The sequence below is a fragment of the Mobula hypostoma genome, chromosome 3, assembly GCF_963921235.1.
Source record: "Mobula hypostoma chromosome 3, sMobHyp1.1, whole genome shotgun sequence".
NCBI lineage: Eukaryota > Metazoa > Chordata > Chondrichthyes > Myliobatiformes > Myliobatidae > Mobula > Mobula hypostoma.
Window position 1 is genome coordinate 117,950,108 of NC_086099.1, and position 20,489 is coordinate 117,970,596.

Sequence of the window (20,489 nt, forward strand, 5' to 3'; positions counted from 1 at the left end):
CTGAGATCTCAGAACTTATTGATTAGCTCTGAGGAGATGATAGTATTAAATGCAGGGCTGTAGTCAATGAAGAGCATCCTGATTCATGCATCTTCACTGTCCAGAGGTTCCAGAGCTGAGTTGTCTGATGTTGACGGTCGATAAGTTTAAAGTTTAAAAGTTCAAGGGAGATCTATTATGAATGTACATAAATGTCACCATATACAACCCTGAGATTTTCTTACAGGCATTCACAGTAAATACAAAAAAACATAATCGGGGAATGAAAGGCTGTGCACAACAAGATGGACAAACAACCCATATGCAAAAGACAACAATCTGTGCAAATACTAAAGAAAAAAATAATAGTAATAATAATAAATAAGAAATAAACATCAAGAACATGAGATGAAGGGTCCTTGAAAGTGAGTCCATTGGTTGTGGGAACACTTCAGTGATGGGCATGTAAAGTTGAGGGAAGTTATCCCCATTAGTTGAAGAGCCTGATGACTGAGAGGTAATAACTGTTCCTGAACCTGGTGGTGTGAGTCCTGAGGCTCCTGAACCCCCTACCTAGTGGCAACAGCAAGAAGAGAGCATGGCCTGGATGGCGGAGGTCTGTGATAGTTTCCTCCAACAGCACTCCATGTGGATGTGCTCAATGGTGGGAAGAGATTTACCTGCGATGGACTGAGCTGTATCCACTACTTTTTGTATGCTTTTCCTTTCAAGGGCATTGGTGTTTCCATGCCAGGCCATGATGCAACCAGTGAATATGCTCTGCATCTCACATCTATAAATGTTTGTCGGAGCTTGAGGTGACTTGCTGAATCTATTTAAACTTCTAATTCAGTAGAGGCACTGGCGTGCGTTCTTTGTAATGGCACTTACATGCTGTGCCCAAGACAAATCCTGTGAAATGAAAATACCGAGAAATTTAAAGTTGCTGACCCTCACCACCTCTGATCCCCTGATGAGGACTGGCTCATGGACCTCCGGTTTCCTCCTCCTATAGTCAATAACCAGCTCCTTGGTTTTGCAGACATTGACTGAGATGCTGTGGCTGTGGCACCACTCAGCCAGATTTTCAGTCTCCCTCTTACATGATGATTCGTCACCACCTTTGATTCAGCCGACAGCAGTGGTGTCATCAGTAAGCTTAACACGACATTGGAGCTCCAGCTTGCAGTGGATTCAAGTCGCTCCTCAGGCAGAAGCTGATATGCTTCATCATCAACCTCTCAAAGCACTTCATCACAGTGGATAGTCATTGTGACAGGTTACCACATTCTACTTGGGCATCAGTATAATTGAAGCAAGCTTGCTGAAGCAGATGGGTACCTCAGACTGCTGAAGTGAAAGGCTAAAGGTATCAGCGAACACACCGGCCCAGTTGACTAGCACAGGCTTTCAGCACTTGGCCAGGTACTCCGTGGGCCAGATGCTTTCAGTGGATTCACCCTCCAGAAGGATGTTCCCACGTTGGCCTCAGAGACTAAAAGCACAGCATCATGGGGGCTGTGGGAGTTTGTGAAGCTGCCACCATGTTTTGTTGGTCAAAGCGAGTATAAAAGGCATTGAGCTCATCTGAGAGTCAAACCTTGTTGTCACGTATGTCACTTGGTTTCACTTTGCAGGAGGAGATAGCATTCAAGCTCTACCACAACTGTCGAGGACCTTTCAGTGATTCAAGTTTGGTCCAGAATTGCTACTTTAACTGTGAGATAGCTTTCTGGAGGTCGTACCTGGACTTCTTGTATTTTACTTGGCTGCCAGACCTGAACACTGCCGCCTAGCACTATGGGTATATCCACACCTCAGGGACTGCAGCAGTTCAAGAACTGTTACCTTCTCAAAGGCAACTAGGGATGGGCAAAGAAATGCCATCTCAGCCTATGAAGCCTATATCTCCTGAATGAATAAAATGAAACATCCAGGCATGGAATGACGTATAACAAATAATATTCTTGGCACAAAAGTGCCACATCATCTCTAACGAGAGAATCCAACTTCCTACCTATCTTTGATATTCAATGTTATTACCATCACTGAATCCCCCACCATCAAAACTCTGGATGGTTCATTACAAACACTGTGCTAATTACAAGAGTTTAGAGGCTGAGTTTCCTGTAACAAGCGACTCACCTCCTGACGCACCAAAGCCTTTCCACCATCTACAAAACACAAGTCAGGATTGTGATGGAATATTACCAATTTGCCTGGATGAATGCAACCCCAACATCTCTCAGGACAAAGTGGGCCATTTGATTCATACGCATTCTCTCCAAAATCAGCATGCATTTTACCTCAGTTATATCCCCAGGCATTCAAACAGCTCCTCCTAAAGCCACAACCTCCCCAGTCAAGAAAACAAAGATCAACCAGTACATGAGACTACCACCATCTGCAGGTTCCCTTCGGAGTCCTACAACCCCTGGGCGACGAGAAACATCATCTCCATTTTATCATTGCTGGGTTTAAATCTTGAAACTTCCTATCCATCAGAAGTTTAGGATTACCTTCTTCAGAAGAACTACAGCAATTCAAGAAGGTGGCTCACTACTGTAACAGTAAATTTCAGATGGTCAATAGATCCTCCTTTGGCAATGATACCAAGTTGTAGAAAGTTAATAAATAGAAGGAACTTTGCATTCATATAACACACATAAAATGCTGGTGGAACGCAGCAGGCCAGGCAACATCTGTAGGAAGAAGTGCAGTCAACGTTTTGGGCTGAGACGACAACTGTACTTCTTCCTATAGATGCTGCCCAGTCTGCTGCATTCCACCAGCATTTTGTGTGTGTTGCTTGAATTTCCAGCATCTGCAGATTTTCTCATGTTTGCATTCATATACTTGCTTTCATTAACTCAAACCAGAACCAAAATACTTACGGTACTGAAATATTCTTGAAGTGTGAGCATTCCTGTCATGTCCAAAATGGAAACTGAATGGAGGAGATTCTCCACTTTAAACATTTATAACATCCCTGGGTTAGATATAGGAATTTTTTTAAAGTTTGACTTACAAGTAGGTTAAATCTTCCATAGCTGGGCCTACCAAAGGGCTCTTTTGCCAGTGAATTACTTTTGATATATATTCACTTCCAGTGTATGGAATACTACAGGCAATTATTCATCTGTGTTCTATACTCTATGATAGCCAGAGACAACAGTAGTTCTCATAAACAGCATTATAAATAGTGTGTGAGACACCTAGATAGTCAACTTTTCTCTTTAAAATAGTACCTTTTGCTCCTTTCCCACCAACTTCTAGAACAGTTAAAATTCAAATGACTGCACTGCTGGTTTAAAATGTTGCACTGAAATACCAGGCTAATTTTTCTACTTATTAATGGAAAAAGACAAACTCACAACATTACGATTCAAAGGGAAGAATATCACCAATTGAGCTATAGTTTATTTCAGTGAAACTGGTATCTCATCTTTTTCATACAATATATTTTATGACATCAACATATCACCTGCAACACAAGGGATCCCAACACACTCAACCACTGTATACTACGATTCGGAATGCCTACTGTTCAATCCCTAGACTGTATTTTGGGAAAGACGATCATCTGGCTGGCCTCCTCCTACTTGCATACAGGCAGAGGCCAAAGAGCAAGACTCCAGAAGTAAGGACAACAAAGCGGTCCGCTGAAGCAGAAGAGCGGCTATAAGATTGCTTTGAATTTGTGGACTGGGCCATGTTCAATGATTCATCAGAGGATCTGAACAAATACACCATGGTTGTCATGGACTTTATAAAGACAGTCAAGTCACTGACGACTGTGTTCCCATAAAACCATTCAGACTCTACCCCAACCAGAAGCGCTAGATGAACTAAGAAATCTGCAATCGGCTGAGAGCCAGATCTTGCTACATGTTGGATCAACTACTTCATATGCTGAAGAATTGCAAGTACAATTAAATTTTTGGCCTTCTGATAGAAGGAAGGTTATTGATGAAGCAACTGCATTTGTTGAGCCTAGGACAGTGCCATAAGGGATTCCAGCTGTGTTATCCTAGTGTTAGCCACCAACAAGCAGAACCTATGACTCTGCTGGAGTGTTTTCCCCTTTCCTTTTGATACTCATTAACTTCAGTCTTCCTACGTTTCTTTAATGCCACATTCAGTCAAGCATTACCTTGATGTCAAGAGTACTCATTCTCCCTTTGCCTCTGAAATTTAGTTCTTTGATTCATATTTCTAGCACAGGTATGAAGAGGCTGAAGTCAAGTTGTACTGATAAATCCAGACCTTGACGGTCAGGTTAGTGGTGAATGATTAAAGCTTGATGGTATAATCAATGATACCTTCCATCACTTGCTAATCATTGTGAATAGTCTGGATGATAACTACTTGGATTGGATTTTTACTGTTTTTTTGGATATTCCTGAGTAACTTTCCACATGGTTAGTTAGTTGCCAGAACTGTAAGTGTACTAGAACAGCTTAGCTAGAGGTCAGCTAGTTCGGGAGGACTGTTCTTCAGTACTGCAGCTAGGATGTTGTAGGATCCTTTGGCCTTTTCATCATCATTACTTACAAGAATTCCTTAATATTACATTGGGTGAATCACATTTGCTGAAGATTGGCTTCTGTAATGTTGGGGATCTAAGCAGGAATTGGTGGTAGATCATCCATTTGCCTCTTCTGGCTGAACATGATTGCGAAAGCATCAACTTTCAGGTTTTAGGGCCCATTATCTGTTTAATTGTCCATCAACATGCACTAATAGGTGCAGTAGGACTGCAGAGCCTCATGTTAACTTTTGCTTACGAAATTATTTGTGTCATCTGTGGCATGTTGTCTTTGCTGTGGAGCATTCTTGTTCCCTGTGCTGCAGCTTCACAGGGATTGATCCCCTGACTCCATTGTAATGGGAGAGTAATGGATGTGCCAGTAATGGGAGCGTAATGGATGTGCCAGTAATGGGAGCGTAATGCATGTGCCAGCAATGGGAGAGTAATGCATGTGCCAGCAATGAGAGAGTAATGCATGTGCCAGCAATGGGAGAGTAATGATGTGCCGGTAATGGGAGAGTAATGGATGTGCCGGCAATGAGAGAGTAATGGATGTGCCGGCAATGGGAGAGTAATGGATGTGCCGGCAATGGGAGAGTAATGGATGTGCCGGCAATGGGAGAGTAATGGATGTGCCAGCAATGGGAGAGTAATGGATGTGCCGGTAATGGGAGAGTAATGGATGTGCCAGTAATGGGAGAGTAATAGATGTGCCAGTAATGGGAGAGTAATGGATGTGCCAGTAATGAGATTACAGATTGCAGTCAAATATATTTCTGCTGCTACGAATGTTCCATATTGCCTTATGGATGGCCAGTTTTGAGCAGAAAGTTCTATTCTGAAATTATCCTATTTAGCATGATTGTAGTTCCACACAACACGACAAAGGGTGCCTTGGGTGGGAATATAGGACATTATCTCTGCAAAGTGCCAGTGCTATTATGGATAGATCATGTGGAACCACTTACTGACTTCTACTCAAAACTCGGTGCTAATATCAGTGTTCAGAGCAAGATGTGGGAAGTTGGAAAATATTCAGTTACCATTTTGAATAGTTCCTAGCCAATAAAAATCTGTAGAAATTTGTAGCATTCTTCCCTATCATACAGAAGTACTTACCTTCATGCTGATTCTGATCTTACCTTTAAAATGTTTTCTGTTTATAACAATTACAACCCATAACCAAATTAAAATTTCATCAACTAGAATCCTGGCCAAGATTGTTCATAAAGACATATGTATGATTCCTGGACAGAGAACTTAAGTACCTCATTGCATTTTAATTCATTATGCAAGAATTGATTTCACAAGTGAAAATATAATGGACTATCCATTATTGGTGGCACAAAGAATGGGCAGGGTGTCAGTGGTGCAGACTGTGGTCAGAAATTACAGCTAATGGTAGTCATACTTAACATTTATTTCCAAGCAATACCTTCAGGTGTTTTGCTGCTACAGTTAAAAATTCTGGTGGGGGGGGTGTGGGCGAGGGTTGGAAATGCCAAACTGCAGAGAATCACATGCACATCGTATGCAGAGAATTTCTTTGAGATGCAATGAATTCTGTCATGTAAACATGCTGTGCTCCGCCAGATCCTTAAGAAAAATAAAAATGTGCTTCTCCGAATACAGTTGAGGACAGCTTTTAGAACTTAGAATTTGCAAACAACTGAATTGCTGTCAACTCTACAACATTCCCTTTATATACTATGTTATTTCTAATTTACATTAATATTATCCTTTAATTTTCTCACTTAATTTGTGTTTTGCTGAAAAAGTAGGCAGCACTTAGGATTCTCTCAGTGCATTTCTGACTCATTTCCAGGAAAGTCACCAGAGATCTTTGAAGGTTGAGTTTGTCTGACATTGCTTTCTTCATTTTTCCACTGTTTACATGTCTTGCTCTGTTTAACAAGTTTTCTCCACAGTCTTTTCTTCACCAAGCAGCTTAGACCTCCTTTGTTTGTTTACATAGAAACATAGAAAATAGGTGCAGGAGTAGGCCATTCGGCCCTTCAAGCCTGCACGGCCATTTATTATGATCATGGCTGATCATCCAACTCAGAACCCCGCCCCAGCCTTCCCTCCATACCCCCTGACCCCTGTAGCCACAAGGGCCATATCTAACTCCCTCTTAAATATAGCCAATGAACTGGCCTCAACTGTTTCCTGTGGCAGAGAATTCCACAGATTCACCACTCTCTGTGTGAAGAGGTTTTTCCTAATCTCGGTCCTAAAAGGCTTCCCCTTTATCCTCAAACTGTGACCCCTTGTTCTGGACTTCCCCAACATCGGGAACAATCTTCCTGCATCTAGCCTGTCCAATCCCTTTAGGATCTTATACGTTTCAATCAGATCCCCCCTCAATCTTCTAAATTCCAACGAGTACAAGCCTAGTTCATCCAGTCTTTCTTCTTATGAAAGTCCTGCCATCCCAGGAATCAATCTGGTGAACCTTCTTTGTACTCCCTCTATGGCAAGGTTGTCTTTCCTCAGATTAGGGGACCAAAACTGCACACAATACTCTAGGTGTGGTCTCACCAAGGCCTTGTACAACTGCAGTAGTACCTCCCTGCTCCTGTACTCGAATCCTCTCGCTATAAATGCCAGCATACCATTCGCCTTTTTCACCGCCTGCTGTACCTGCATGCCCACTTTCAATGACTGGTGTATAACGACAACCAGGTCTTGTTGCACCTCCCCTTTTCCTCATCAGCCACCATTCAGATAATAATCTGGTTTCCTATTTTTGCCACCAAAATGGATAACTTCACATTCATCCACATTAAATTGCATCTGCCATGAATTTGCCCACTCACCCAACCTATCCAAGTCACTCTGCATCCTCTTAGCATCCTCCTCACAGCTAACACTGCCACCCAGCTTCGTGTCATCCGCAAACTTGGAGATGCTGCATTTAATTCCCTCATCCAAGTCATTAATATATATTGTAAACAACTGGGGTCCCAGCACTGAGCCTTGCGGTAACCCACTAGTCACCGCCTGCCATTCTGAAAAGGTCCCGTTTATTCCCACTCATTGCTTCCTGTCTGCTACCCAATTCTCCATCCACATCAATACCTTACCCCCAATACCGTGTGCTTTAAGTTTGCACACTAATCTCCTGTGTGGGACCTTGTCAAAAGCCTTTTGAAAATCCAAATATACCACATCCACTGGTTCTCCCCTATCCACTCTACTAGTTACATCCTCAAAAAATTCTATGAGATTCGTCAGACATGATTTTCCTTTCACAAATCCATGCTGACTTTGTCCGATGATTTCACTGCTTTCCAAATGTGCTGTTATCACATCTTTGATAACTGACTCCAGCAGTTTCCCCACCACCGACGTTAGGCTAACCGGTCTATAATTCCCCGGTTTCTCTCTCCCTCCTTTTTTAAAAAGTGGGGTTACATTAGCCACCCTCCAATCCTCAGGAACTAGTCCAGAATCTAACGAGTTTTGAAAAATTATCACTAATGCATCCACTATTTCTTGGGCTACTGCCTTAAGCACTCTAGGATGCAGACCATCTGGCCCTGGGGATTTATCTGCCTTCAATCCCTTCAATTTACCGAACACCACTTCCCTACTAACATGTATTTCGCTCAGTTCCTCCATCTCACTGGACCCTCTGTCCCTTACTATTTCTGCAAGATTATTTATGTCCTCCTTAGTGAAGACAGAACCAAAGTAATTATTCAATTGGTCTGCCATGTCCTTGCTCCCCATAATCAATTCACCTGTTTCTGTCTGTAGGGGACCTACATTTGTCTTTACCAGTCTTTTCCTTTATACATATCTATAAAAGCTTTTACAGTCAGTTTTTCTGTTCCCTGCCAGTTTTCTCTCATAATCTTTTCTCCCCTTCCTAATTAAGCCCTTTGTCCTCCTCTGCTGAACTCTGAATTTCTCCCAGTCCTCAGGTGAGCCACTTTCTCTGGCTAATTTGTATGCTTCTTCTTTGGAATTGATACTATCCCTAATTTCTCTTGTCAGCCACGGGTGCACTACCTTCCTTGATTTATTCTTTTGCCAAACTGGGATGAACAATTGTTGTAGTTCATCCATGCAACCTTTAAATGCTTGCCATTGCATATCTACCGTCAATCCTTTAAGTATCATTTGCCAGTCTATCTTAGCTAATTCACGTCTCATACCTTCAAAGTTACCCCTCTTTAAGTTCAGAACCTTTGTTTCTGAATTAACTACGTCACTCTCCATCTTAATGAAGAATTCCACCATATTATGGTCACTCTTACCCAAGGGGCCTCTCACGACAAGATTGCTAATTAACCCTTCCTCATTGCTCAAAACCCAGTCCAGAATAGCCTGCTCTCTAGTTGGTTCCTCGACATGTTGGTTCAAAAAACCATCCCGCATACATTCCAAGAAATCCTCTTCCTCAGCACCTTTACCAATTTGGTTCACCCAATCTACATGTAGATTGAAGTCACCCACTATAACTGCTGTTCCCCTATTGCACACATTTCTAATTTCCTGTTTAATACCATCTCCGACCTCACTACTACTGTTAGGTGGCCTGTACACAACTCCCACCAGCGTCTTCTGCCCTTTAGTGTTACGCAGCTCTACCCATATCGATTCCACATCTTCCCGGCTTATGTCCTTCCTTTCTATTGCGTTAATCTCTACTTTAACCAGCAACGCCACCCCACCTCCCCTTCCTCATGTCTATCCCTCCTGAATATTGAATATCCCTGAACGTTGAGCTCCCATCCTTGGTCACCCTGGAGCCATGTCTCTGTGATCCCAACTATATCATAATCATTAATAACAATCTGCACTTTCAATTCATCCACCTTATTACGAATGCTCCTTGCATTGACACACAAAGCCTTCAGGCGCTCTTTTACAACTCTCTTAGCCCTTATACAATTATGTTGAAAAGTGGCCCTTTTTAATGCTTGCCCTGGATTTGTCGGCCTGCCACTTTTACTTTTCTCCTTAGTACTTTTTGCTTCTACCCTCACTTTACACTCCTCTGTCTCTCTGCACTGGTTCCCATCCCTCTGTTGTGAACTAACATCCTCACGCCTAGCCTCTTTAATTTGATTCCCACCCCCCAACCATTCTAGTTTAAAGTCACCTCAGTAGCCCTCACTAATCTCCCTACCAGGATATTGGTCCCCCTAGGATTCAAGTGTAACCCGTATATTCCTAAATCACAGAAAGTTGTTCAGTATTAGCAGTTGTGAACATTACTAAAGCTGGATCCTAACTTTAGTGAGAATTCTGAAGTTCAGATCATTCAAAAGAGAACACCCAGGAAGGTGCTAAGAATCTAAAGTCTCTGTTGGGAGACATGGAAGCCCTGCAAAAACAATGGAATGATTGCACCAACTCCCAAGCTATCCAATACCCCGCTCATTAAGTACCTTCTGCTCCATGTTGAACAACCTCTAGACCCCTCATAGGTCTCATCAGCCACTTCAGAACCCACAGAATTGGAGTGGAATCAGATTACCCTCAACGCAAAGGGACTGCCTAAGCACAGGGAGAATCAAACAGAAATACGAGGAGTAGAAATAAAGAGTGAAAGAGGCATGGATCTGTTGAACACCCAAATCATTAATCTACCTCTTTTTAAAAACAGCAGTCCACTCCTATTAATTTGCAACATCCTCTGTTTTAATTTCACATGCAACAGAAATTGAGTTGATAAGAAACAGGCCACATGTCAGGGTAAAATTGCCCTATTTTTAGAAGAATAAAAAATCTTGAAGAATATCTAAGTCTATAATGGTGCAGAAGACACAAGCGATTGCAGATGATGGAATGGAAACACAAACTACTGATGGACCATAGCAGGTCGAGCAGATTCTGTTGAGGTTGGTTAACACCATGATGTAGATCTAATTTTGATGCAGACTTTGCTGCATTTTCTCAGAATAATTACAAACCAGTTTTGAGTCCTTGCACAAATATCGACCTACCAAACTTACTAACTGAAATATGGACCGAATGACAGATCAAAGCCACTAATATTGCAGTACTTACCCTGGAGATCTGCTCTCAGATCCTGCATTGGTTTAGATCTCATAAACAATATGCAAGCCTTTTCATTTGAATGAGCAGTTTAGGACAGTGGGGAAGAAAGATAAGCTACATTCAATAAAAAAAAATTTTATTTAAAGTATTTTAATTGCCCTTTTTACCTTTTAAGAAAATAATTTTAAACAATTTTAATTATTTATTTCTTAATACTTTAAGCATTTTAATTATTTCTGGATATTAGGAACATTGAAACACATTGAGAAACATTTAAAATTGGGACAGGTCATGCTCTCCTGTCAATGTTTTTTAGGGAAGTTTTGTTTAGCTCTTCTTTTGATATCCATATCACCTGGGTTGTGTTATTTGCGGGTGGCAATTTTTAGGCTGTCTCTCACTCCCTATCCCACCATTACTGCACTTTGTTGCTCTACTATTTAGTTATCTGCACCTAGACACATGCCTGATGGTGAGAACTGTGTCCTATTGATCGCATGGCTCTACAGTAGGAAGCAGACCATGTACCCGGATTCTTCCTCTACAGAGTATTATCTGCTAGAGCAATTCATTCCGAATGGTAGGCAACAAATGGGTGCCACATTCCCGAATAAAATTGCACATGCTGTATTAAGAAAGTAACATACTGAACGTGAAACCCTTCAGGAGGTCCTGAGCTTATATAAGGTGCTATAATAACTCTATTCACGTAGTTTTTTATATACCTTGTAGTAAAATTTTAAAAATACGTTCCAAATCTCTTCATACACTGATTATTAACTTGTCACAAGTGATATCACAAATATCATGAGTGATAATTAATAGAAGGGCAACCAAACATTTGGTCAAAGGGGAAGGATTTGAGGAGTATTGTAAAGCAGCTGGTATTGAGGAGTATTGTGAAGCAGCTGGTATTGAGGAGTATTGTGAAGCAGCTAGTATTGATGAGTAATGTAAAGCAGCTAATATTGAGGAGTAATGTAAAGCAGCTAGTACTGAGAAGTAATGTAAAGCAGCTAGTATTGAGGAGTATTGTAAAGCAGCTAGTATTGATGAGTATTGTAAAGCAGCTAGTATTGAGGAGTATTGTAAAGCAGCTAGTATTGAGGAGTACTGTAAAGCAGCTAGTATTGAAAAGTACTGTAAAGCAGGGGTCCCCAACCTTTTTGGCACTGCGGATCGGTTTCATATTGACAATATTCTTGCGGACCGGCCGACGCCGCGGGCGGGTAGGTTTGCCAATAGACAAGAGTAGCAGTCAATACGTTGTGTTTACTTCAGAAAGACTACAATGACCATGAACCCTTACGCGGGCACCAGTGCGCATGCGTGAAGTGCACATGCGTGTACGCGCCTACTTTTTTCTACAAATCATTTTTAGCAATTCTGCTCGCGGGAGGTGGGGGGAGGTGTTGTTAATCACGACCGGAATATAGGTGATAAGTGGCTAATACACTCAATTTCGTTTCTAAAGGGGTTTATCTAATGAATTTAATATTAAACACACAGCGCATATTTTCCTTGCATGAATATAGTGATAAGTCAATTATCAGGGGAGCTTGAAGGAAGTGTTGAACGAACTTCCAGTAGAAGTGGTAGAGGCAGGTTCGATATTATCATTTAAAGAAAAATTGGATAGGTATATGGGCAGGAAAGGAATGGAGGGTTATGGGCTGAGTGCAGGTCGGTGGGACTAGGTGAGAGTAGCGTTCGGCACGGACTAGAAGGGCAGAGATGGCCTGTTTCCGTGCTGTAATTGTTATATGCTTATATAAGTCAATAGCATTATAACATTTAAACACACAGCACATATTTTCCCCGTATGAACATATAAAATTATTGCAACACACCAATATCGCTGAATCAGTGGGAGCCCTGGGCTTGTTTCCCTGCAACAAGACGGTCCTATCGAGGGGTGACGGGAGACAACGATAGTCGAAGGGGGTTCCTTATGTCCAGTCTATTCCGCAATTTAGTTTTCGTTGCATTCATTGCAGAGATATGTTGGAAATGGAAGCAACGTTTTCAGTGCTTTCGTGGCTATTTCAGGATATTTAGCCATGACTTTGATCCAGAATGCCAGCAGAGATGTTATGTCAAACATACTTTTCAGCCCGCCGTCATTTGCAAGCTCGAGGAGTTGATCTCCTTCCGGCGCGGCCATGGATGACGTGTGGGTCATGACCTCGCGTGACTTCAAGCTCAACAGTGGGCGTGACAGGGAATGAGGAAAGGTGCAGCTGACTCATATCGCCAAATCATATCGTTTCCTCGCAGCCCAGTAGCGCATGCTTTGCGGCCCGGTGGTTGGGGACCGCTGCTGTAAAGCAGCTAGTATTGAGAAGTATTGTAAAGCAGCTAATATTGAGGAGTATTGTAAAGCAGCTAGTATTGAGGAGTATTGTAAAGCAGCTAGTATTGAGGAGTATTGTAAAGCAGATAGTATTGAGGAGTATTGTAAAGCAGCTAGTATTGAGAAGTATTGTAAAGCAGCTGGTATGGAGGAGTATTGTAAAGCAGTAAATACTGGGGAGTATTGTAAAGCAGCTAGTATTGAGGAATATTGTAAAGCAGCTAGTATTGAGAAGTACTGTAAAGCAGCTAGTATTGAGGAGTACTGTAAAGCAGCTAGTATTGAGGAGTATTGTAAAGCAGCTAGTATTGAGGAGTTTTGTAAAGCAGCTAGTATTGAGGAGTTTTGTAAAGCAGCTAGTATTGAGAAGTATTGTAAAGCAGCTAATATTGAGGAGTATTGTAAAGCAGCTAGTATTGAGTATTGTAAAGCAGCTAGTATTGAGGAGTATTGTAAAGCAGATAGTATTGAGGAGTATTGTAAAGCAGCTAGTATTGAGAAGTATTGTAAAGCAGCTGGTATGGAGGAGTATTGTAAAGCAGCTAGTATTGAGTATTGTAAAGCAGCTAGTATTGAGGAGTATTGTAAAGCAGATAGTATTGAGGAGTATTGTAAAGCAGCTAGTATTGAGGAATATTGTAAAGCAGCTAGTATTGAGAAGTACTGTAAAGCAGCTAGTATTGAGGAGTACTGTAAAGCAGCTAGTATTGAGGAGTATTGTAAAGCAGCTAGTATTGAGGAGTTTTGTAAAGCAGCTAGTATTGAGGAGTATTGTAAAGCAACTAGTATTGATGAATAATGTAAAGCAGCTAATATTGAAGAATATTGTAAAGCAGCTGGTATTGAGAAGTACTGTAAAGCAGCTAGTATTGAGGAGTATTGTAAAGCAGCTAATATTGAGGAGTATTGTAAAGCAGCTAGTACTGAGAAGTAATGTAAAACAGCTAGTATTGAGGAGTATTGTAGAGCAGCTAATATTGAGGAGTATTGTAGAGCAGCTAATATTGAGGAGTATTGTAAAGCAGCTAGTATTGAGGAGTATTGTAAAACAGCTAGTATTGAGGAGTATTGTAAAGCAGCTAATATTGAGGAGTATTGTGAAGCAGCTAGTATTAAGGAGTGTTGTAAAGCAGCAAGTATTGAGGAGTATTGTAAAGCAGGTAGTATTGATGAGTAATGTAAAGCAGCTAATATTAGAACATAGATAGAACATAGAATAGTACAGCATAGTACAGGCCCTTTGGCCCACAGTGTTGTGCCAACTCTCAAACCCTGCCTCCCATATAGGCCCCCACCTTAGATTCCTCCATATACCTGTCTAGTAGTCTCTTAAACTTCACTAGTATATCTGCCTCCACCACTGACTCAGGCAGTGCATTCCACGCACCAACCACTCTCTGAGTAAAAAACCTTCCTCTAATATCCCCCTTGAACTTCCCACCCCTTACCTTAAAGCCATGTCCTCTTGTATTGAGCAGTGGTGCCCTGGGGAAGAGGCGTTGGCTATCCACTCTATCTATTCCTCTTATTATCTTGTACACCTCTATCATGTCTCCTCTCATCCTCCTTCTCTGCAAAGAGTAAAGCCCTAGCTCCCTTAATCTCTGATCATAATGCATACTTTCTAAACCAGGCTGCATCCTGGTAAATCTCCTCTGTACCCTTTCCAGTGCTTCCACATCCTTCCTATAGTGCGGTGACCAGAACTGGACACAATACTCCAAGTGTGGCCTAACCAGAGTTTTATAGAGCTGCATCATTACATTGCAACTCTTAAACTCTATCCCTCAACTTATGGAAGCTAACACCCCATAAGCTTTCTTAACTACCCTATCCACCTGTGAGGCAACTTTCAGGGATCTGTGGACATGTACCCCGAGATCCCTCTGCTCCTCCACACTACCAAGTATCCTTTGTACTCTGCCTTGGAGGTTGTCCTTCCAAAGTGTACCACCTTACACTTCTCCTGGTTGAACTCCATCTGCCATTTCTCAGCCCACTTCTGCATCCTATCAATGTCTCTCTGCAATCTTTGACAATCCTCTACACTATCTACAACACCACCAACCTTTGTGTCGTCTGCAAACTTGCCAACCCACCCTTCTACCCCCACATCCAGGTCGTTAATAAAAATCAGGAAAAGTAGAGGTCCCAGAACAGATCCTTGTGGGACACCACGAGTCACAATCCTCCAATCTGAATATGTTCCCTCCACCATCACCCTCTGCCTTCTGCAGGCAAGCCAATCCTGAATCCACCCGGCCAAACTTCCCTGGATCCCATGCCTTCTAACTTTCTGAATAAGCCTACCGTGTGGAACCTTGTCAAATGCCTTACTAAAATCCATATAGATCACATCCACTGGACTACCCTCATCTATATGCCTGGTCACCTCCTCAAAGAACTCTATCAGGCTTGTTAGACACGATCTGCCCTTCACAAAGCCATGCTGACTGTCCCTGATCAGACCATGATTCTCTAAATGCCTATAGACCCTATCTCTAAGAATCTTTTCCAACAGCTTTCGCACCACAGACGTAAGGCTCACTGGTCTATAATTACCCGGACTATCCCTACTACCTTTTTTGAACAAGGGAACAACATTCGCCTCCTTCCAATCCTCCAGTACCATTCCCGTGGACAATGAGGACATAAGGATCCTAGCCAGAGGCTCAGCAATTTCTTCTCTCGCCTCGTGGAGCAGCCTGGGGAATATTCCGTCAGGCCCCGGGGAATTACCTGTCCTAATGTATTTTAACAACTCCAACATCTCCTCTCCCTTAATATCAGCATGCTCCAGAACATCAACCTCACTCATATTGTCCTCACCATCATCAAGTTTCCTCTCATTGGTGAATACCAAAGAGAAGTATTCGTTGAGGACCTCGCTCACTTCCACAGCCTCCAGGCACATCTTCCCACCTTTATCTCTAATTGGTCCTACCTTCACTCCTGTCATCCGTTTTTTCTTCACATAATTGAAGAATGCCTTGGGGTTTCCTTTACCCTACTCGCCAAGACCTTCTCATGCCCCCTTCCCGCTCTTCTCAGCCCCTTCTTAAGCTCCTTTCTTGCTTCCCTATATTCCTCAATAGACCCATCTGATCCTTGCTTCCTAAACCTCATGTATGCTGCCTTCTTCCTCCTGACTAGATCTTCCACCTCACTTGTCACCCATGGTTCCTTCACCCTACCATTCTTTATCTTCCTCACCGGGACAAATTTATCCCTTACGTCCCGCAAGAGATCTCTAAACATTGACCACATGTCCATAGTACATTTCCCTGCAAAAACATCATCCCAATTCACACCCGCAAGTTCTAGCCTTATAGCCTCATAATTTGCCTTTCCCCAATTAAAAATTTTCCTGTCCTCTTTGATTCTATCCTTTTCCATGATAATTATAAAGGCCAGGGAGCGGTGGTCACTGTCCCCCAGATGCTCACCCACTGAGAGATCTGTGACCTGACCCGGTTCATTACCTAGTACTAGATCTAGTATGGCATTCCCCCTGGTCGGCCTGTCCACGTACTGTGACAGGAATCCATCCTGGACACACTTAACAAATTCTGCCCCATCTAAACCCTTGGAACTAATCAGGTGCCAATCAATATTAGGGAAGTTAAAGTCACCCATGATAACAACCCTGTTATTTTTCCACCTTTCCAAAATCTGCCTCCCAATCTGCTCCTCTGTATCTCTGCTGCTACCAGGGGGCCTATAGAATACCCCCAGTAGAGTAACTGCTCCCTTCCTGTTCCTGACTTCCACCCATATTGACTCAAAAGAGGATCCTGCTACATTACCCACCCTTTCTGTAGCTGTAATAGTATCCCTGACCAGTAATGCCACCCCTCCTCCCCTTTTTCCGCCCTCTCTATCCCTTTTAAAGCACTGAAATCCAGGAATATTGAGAATCCATTCCTGCCCTGGTGCCAGCCAAGTCTCTGTAATGGCCACTACATCATAATTCCATGTATGTATCCAAGCTCTCAGTTCATCACCTTTGTTCCTGATGCTTCTTGCATTGAGGTACACACATATCAGCTCTTCTACCTTACTGTCTTTACACTGTTTATTCTGCTTCTCTTTCCTCAAAGCCTCCCTGTATGTTAGATCTGGCTTTACTCCATGCACTTCTTTCACTGCTCTATCGCTCTGGGTCCCATCCCCCTTGCAAATTAGTTTAAACCCTCCCGAACCATGCTAGCAAACCTACCTGCAAGGATATTGCTCCCCCTCGAGTTCAGGTGCAACCCATCCAATCTGTACAGGTCCCACCTTCCCCAGAAGAGATCCCAATGATCTAAAAATCTAAAAACCTGCTCCCTGCACCAACTCCTCAGCCACACATTCAACTGCCATCTCCTCCAATTCTTACCATCACTGTCACGTAGCACTGGCAGCAATCCTGAGAACGTCACCCTTGATGTCCTGTTCTTCAGCCTTCTGCCTAATTCCCGAAACTCACACTTCAGGACCTCATCCCTCTTCCTGCCTATGTCGTTGGTCCCAACATGTATCACGACTTCTGGTTGCTTTCCCTCTTGTACCAGGATGTCATACACCTGGTCAGTGACATCCCAGACCCTGGCACTCAGGAGGCAACAAACCATGCGGGTGTCCTTCTCACGTCCACAAAATCTCCTGTCTGCTGCCCTGACTATAGAGTCTCCAATGACGACAGCTCTCCTCTTCTCCGTCCCACCCTTCTGCACCACAGGGTCAGACTCAGTGCCGGAGGCCCTGCCACCGTGGCTCACACCTGGTCGGCCGTCCCCGCCAACAGTATCCAGGACGGTAAACTTATTATTCAGGGGAATGGCTACAGGGGTGCTCTGCACTACCTGTCTGCTCACCTTCGCTTTCCCCCCTCTGACTGTCACCCAACGACCTGCTTCCGACAGCCTAGGTGTGACTACCTCCCTGTAGCTCTCATCTATAACTGCCTCATTCTCCCTTATGAGTCGAAGGTCATCCAGCTGCTGCTCCAGATTCCTTACATGGTCTTCCAAATCGCCCAGCTGTATGCACTTCTGGCAGATGTGACTCTGCAGGAGAGGGGCGTTCCCCCAAGACTGCCACATCTCACATGAGAGGCACATCACCGTCTCAGGAGGCATTGTAAAGACTAACTGCAAGCTAGCTTGTCCTCCGCCTCTTCTCGTCGAAGCCTCTCGAGTCAAAGCCTCAAAGCTCCACTCCTTCACTGGCCCACTTACGCTCTGGCCGCTTTCCACTGGCCGCTTCGCTTGAGCTATATTGAGGAGTACTGTAAAGCAGCTAGTATTGAGAAGTATTGCAAAGCAGCTAGTATTGAGAAGTATTGTAAAGCAGCTAGTATTGAGGAGTATTGTAAAGCAGCTAGTATTGAGGAGCATTGTAAAGCAGCTAGTATTGAAGAGTATTGTAAACCAGCTAGTATTGAGGAGTATTGTAAAGCAGCTAGTATTGAGAAGTATTGTAAACCAGCTAGTATTGAGGAGTATTGTAAAGCAGCTAGTATTGATGAGTAATGTAAAGCAGCTAGTATTGAGGAATATTGTAAAGCAGCTAGTATTGAGGAATATTGTAAAGCAACTAATATTGAGGAGTATTGTAAAGCAGCTAGTATTGAGAAATATTGTAAAGCAGCTAATATTGAGAAGTATTGTAAAGCAGCTAGTATTGAGAAATACTGTAAAGCAGCTAGTATTGATGAGTAATGTAAAGCAGCTAGTATTGAGGAGTATTGTAAAGCAGCTAGTATTGAGGAGTATTATAAAGCAGCTAGTATTGAGAAGTATTGTAAAGCAGCTAATATTGTGGAGTATTGTAAAGCAGCTAGTATTGAGGAGTATTGTAAAGCAGCTAATATTGTGGAGTATTGTAAAGCAGCTAGTATTGAGGAGTATTGTAAAACAGAGGATTACTGAGGGATTTCCAGAACCTGACTGGAAATGGTGACGTTTAAGAAAACTGGGCAAATGGTCACATTGAAAGAATACAGTGGTCATAGAGGGCAGTCAGCCTAGAGCAGTTATAAAGCTATTGCAAAGCATATGATGGGGAGATCCATAAATGTCATTAAGGAAATTAAGGCAATGCCAGATCAAAAGGTTTTGGAGATCAGCAAACTCAGAAGTAATGAGGAAGCAGCACAGCCCAAGTTAGGGCGTGAGCACCAGGACTTTAAATGAGCTGAGATTGATTGAACTTGCAGGGTGGAGGCCTGCCAGGAGAGCACATTTGTACTGAAGCTTAGAGATAACAAAAACATGGATTTCAAAGGAGCTGAAATGAGAAAGGAAGGAAAATGGAAGGCCAAGGAGAAAGCTGAAACTCAGGACCGCCAGAGTAGTAATCTTTGTATTGCTGTCTGTGTCCTGCACTACTGAAGGTAAGAATAGGATGATTTGGCAGAAAAATGCGTGGCTGAAGAACTGGTGCAGGGTGAAGAGGCTCAGACTTCTGGATCATTGGGATCTCTTCTGGTGAAGGTATGACTTGTACAAAAGGGATGGGTTACGTTTGAACCTGAGGGGGACCAATATCCTTGCGGACAGGTTTGCGAGAGCTATTGGGGGGGTTTAAACTAATATGGCAGGGGGATAGGAACTGGACTGATAGGGATGAGGTATAAGGAGGTTGGTTTACAAACAGAGGCAGTGTGTAGTGAGACAGTGTGCTAGCAAGGACAGGCTGAAGATAGGGCAAAATCGTAGTCAACGGGTTGAGGTACAATGTAAAAGGGGGTCAAAATCAAAAATGGTGATGATTACAAAGCTGAAGGTGTAATATTTTGATGCACATAGTATACAAAATGAAGTAGATGAACTTGTAGTACAGTTAGAGATTGGCAGGTATGACATTGTGAGCATCACTGAATCGTGTTTGAAAGAAGATTATAGCTGGAAGCTTAACATCCAAGGATACACATTGTATCAAAAGGACAGGCAGGTAGGCAGAGGAGGTCGGGTGGCTCTGCCGGTAAAAGATTAAATTAAATCCTTAGAAAGAGGTGACATAGAATCAGAAGGTGTAGAATTCTTGTGGGTAGAGCTAAGAAGCTGCAAGGGTCAAAAACACCCTGATGGGAGTTATGTACAGGCCTCTGAATGGTAGAAAAGATGTGGGCTACAAATTACAACTGGATGCATGCCAACAGGGCAATGTTACAATAGTCATGGGGGATAGCTGGTTGGTGCTGGATCCCTAGAGGAGCAATTTGTAAAATGCCTACAAGAGGCTTTTTAGAACATCTTATGGTTGAGCCCACTAGAGGATCAGCTATTCTGGATTGGGTGCTGTGAAATGAGCCAGTATCGATTAGAAATCTTAAGGTAAAGGAACCCTTAGGTAACAGTGATCATCATATGATAGAACTCACACTGCAATTTGAGAGAGAGAAGCTAAAGTTAGCTGTATTAGCATTACAGTGGAGTAAAGGGAATTACAGAGGCTTAAGAAGGGAGCTGGCCAAAGTTGATTGGAAGGGGACACTAGCAGGGATGACAGCAGAGCAGCAATGGTTTCTGGCAGCAATTCAGAAGGCACAGGATAGATATATCCCAAAGAAGAAGAAGTATTCTAAAGACAGGATGACCCAACCATGGCTGGCAAGGGAAGTCA

The 20,489-nt window shown here is 42.8% G+C and overlaps 1 protein-coding gene across 8 annotated transcripts in view; it reads right to left on the minus strand.

The window, feature by feature from the left end:
• LOC134344214 (bile acid receptor-like) overlaps positions 1–20,489 on the minus strand; it is a 129,699-nt gene that overhangs the window by 81,188 nt on the left and 28,022 nt on the right. Inside the window, exon 1 of one of the 8 annotated variants that reach the window (XM_063043635.1) lies at positions 12,376–12,649. The exons of the other annotated variants lie outside the window; for them this stretch is intronic. The gene's annotated coding sequence lies outside the window, so the exon portion shown is untranslated. Of the gene's footprint in view, positions 1–12,375; positions 12,650–20,489 lie in introns of those variants that run through there. 8 annotated transcript variants of the gene reach the window in all.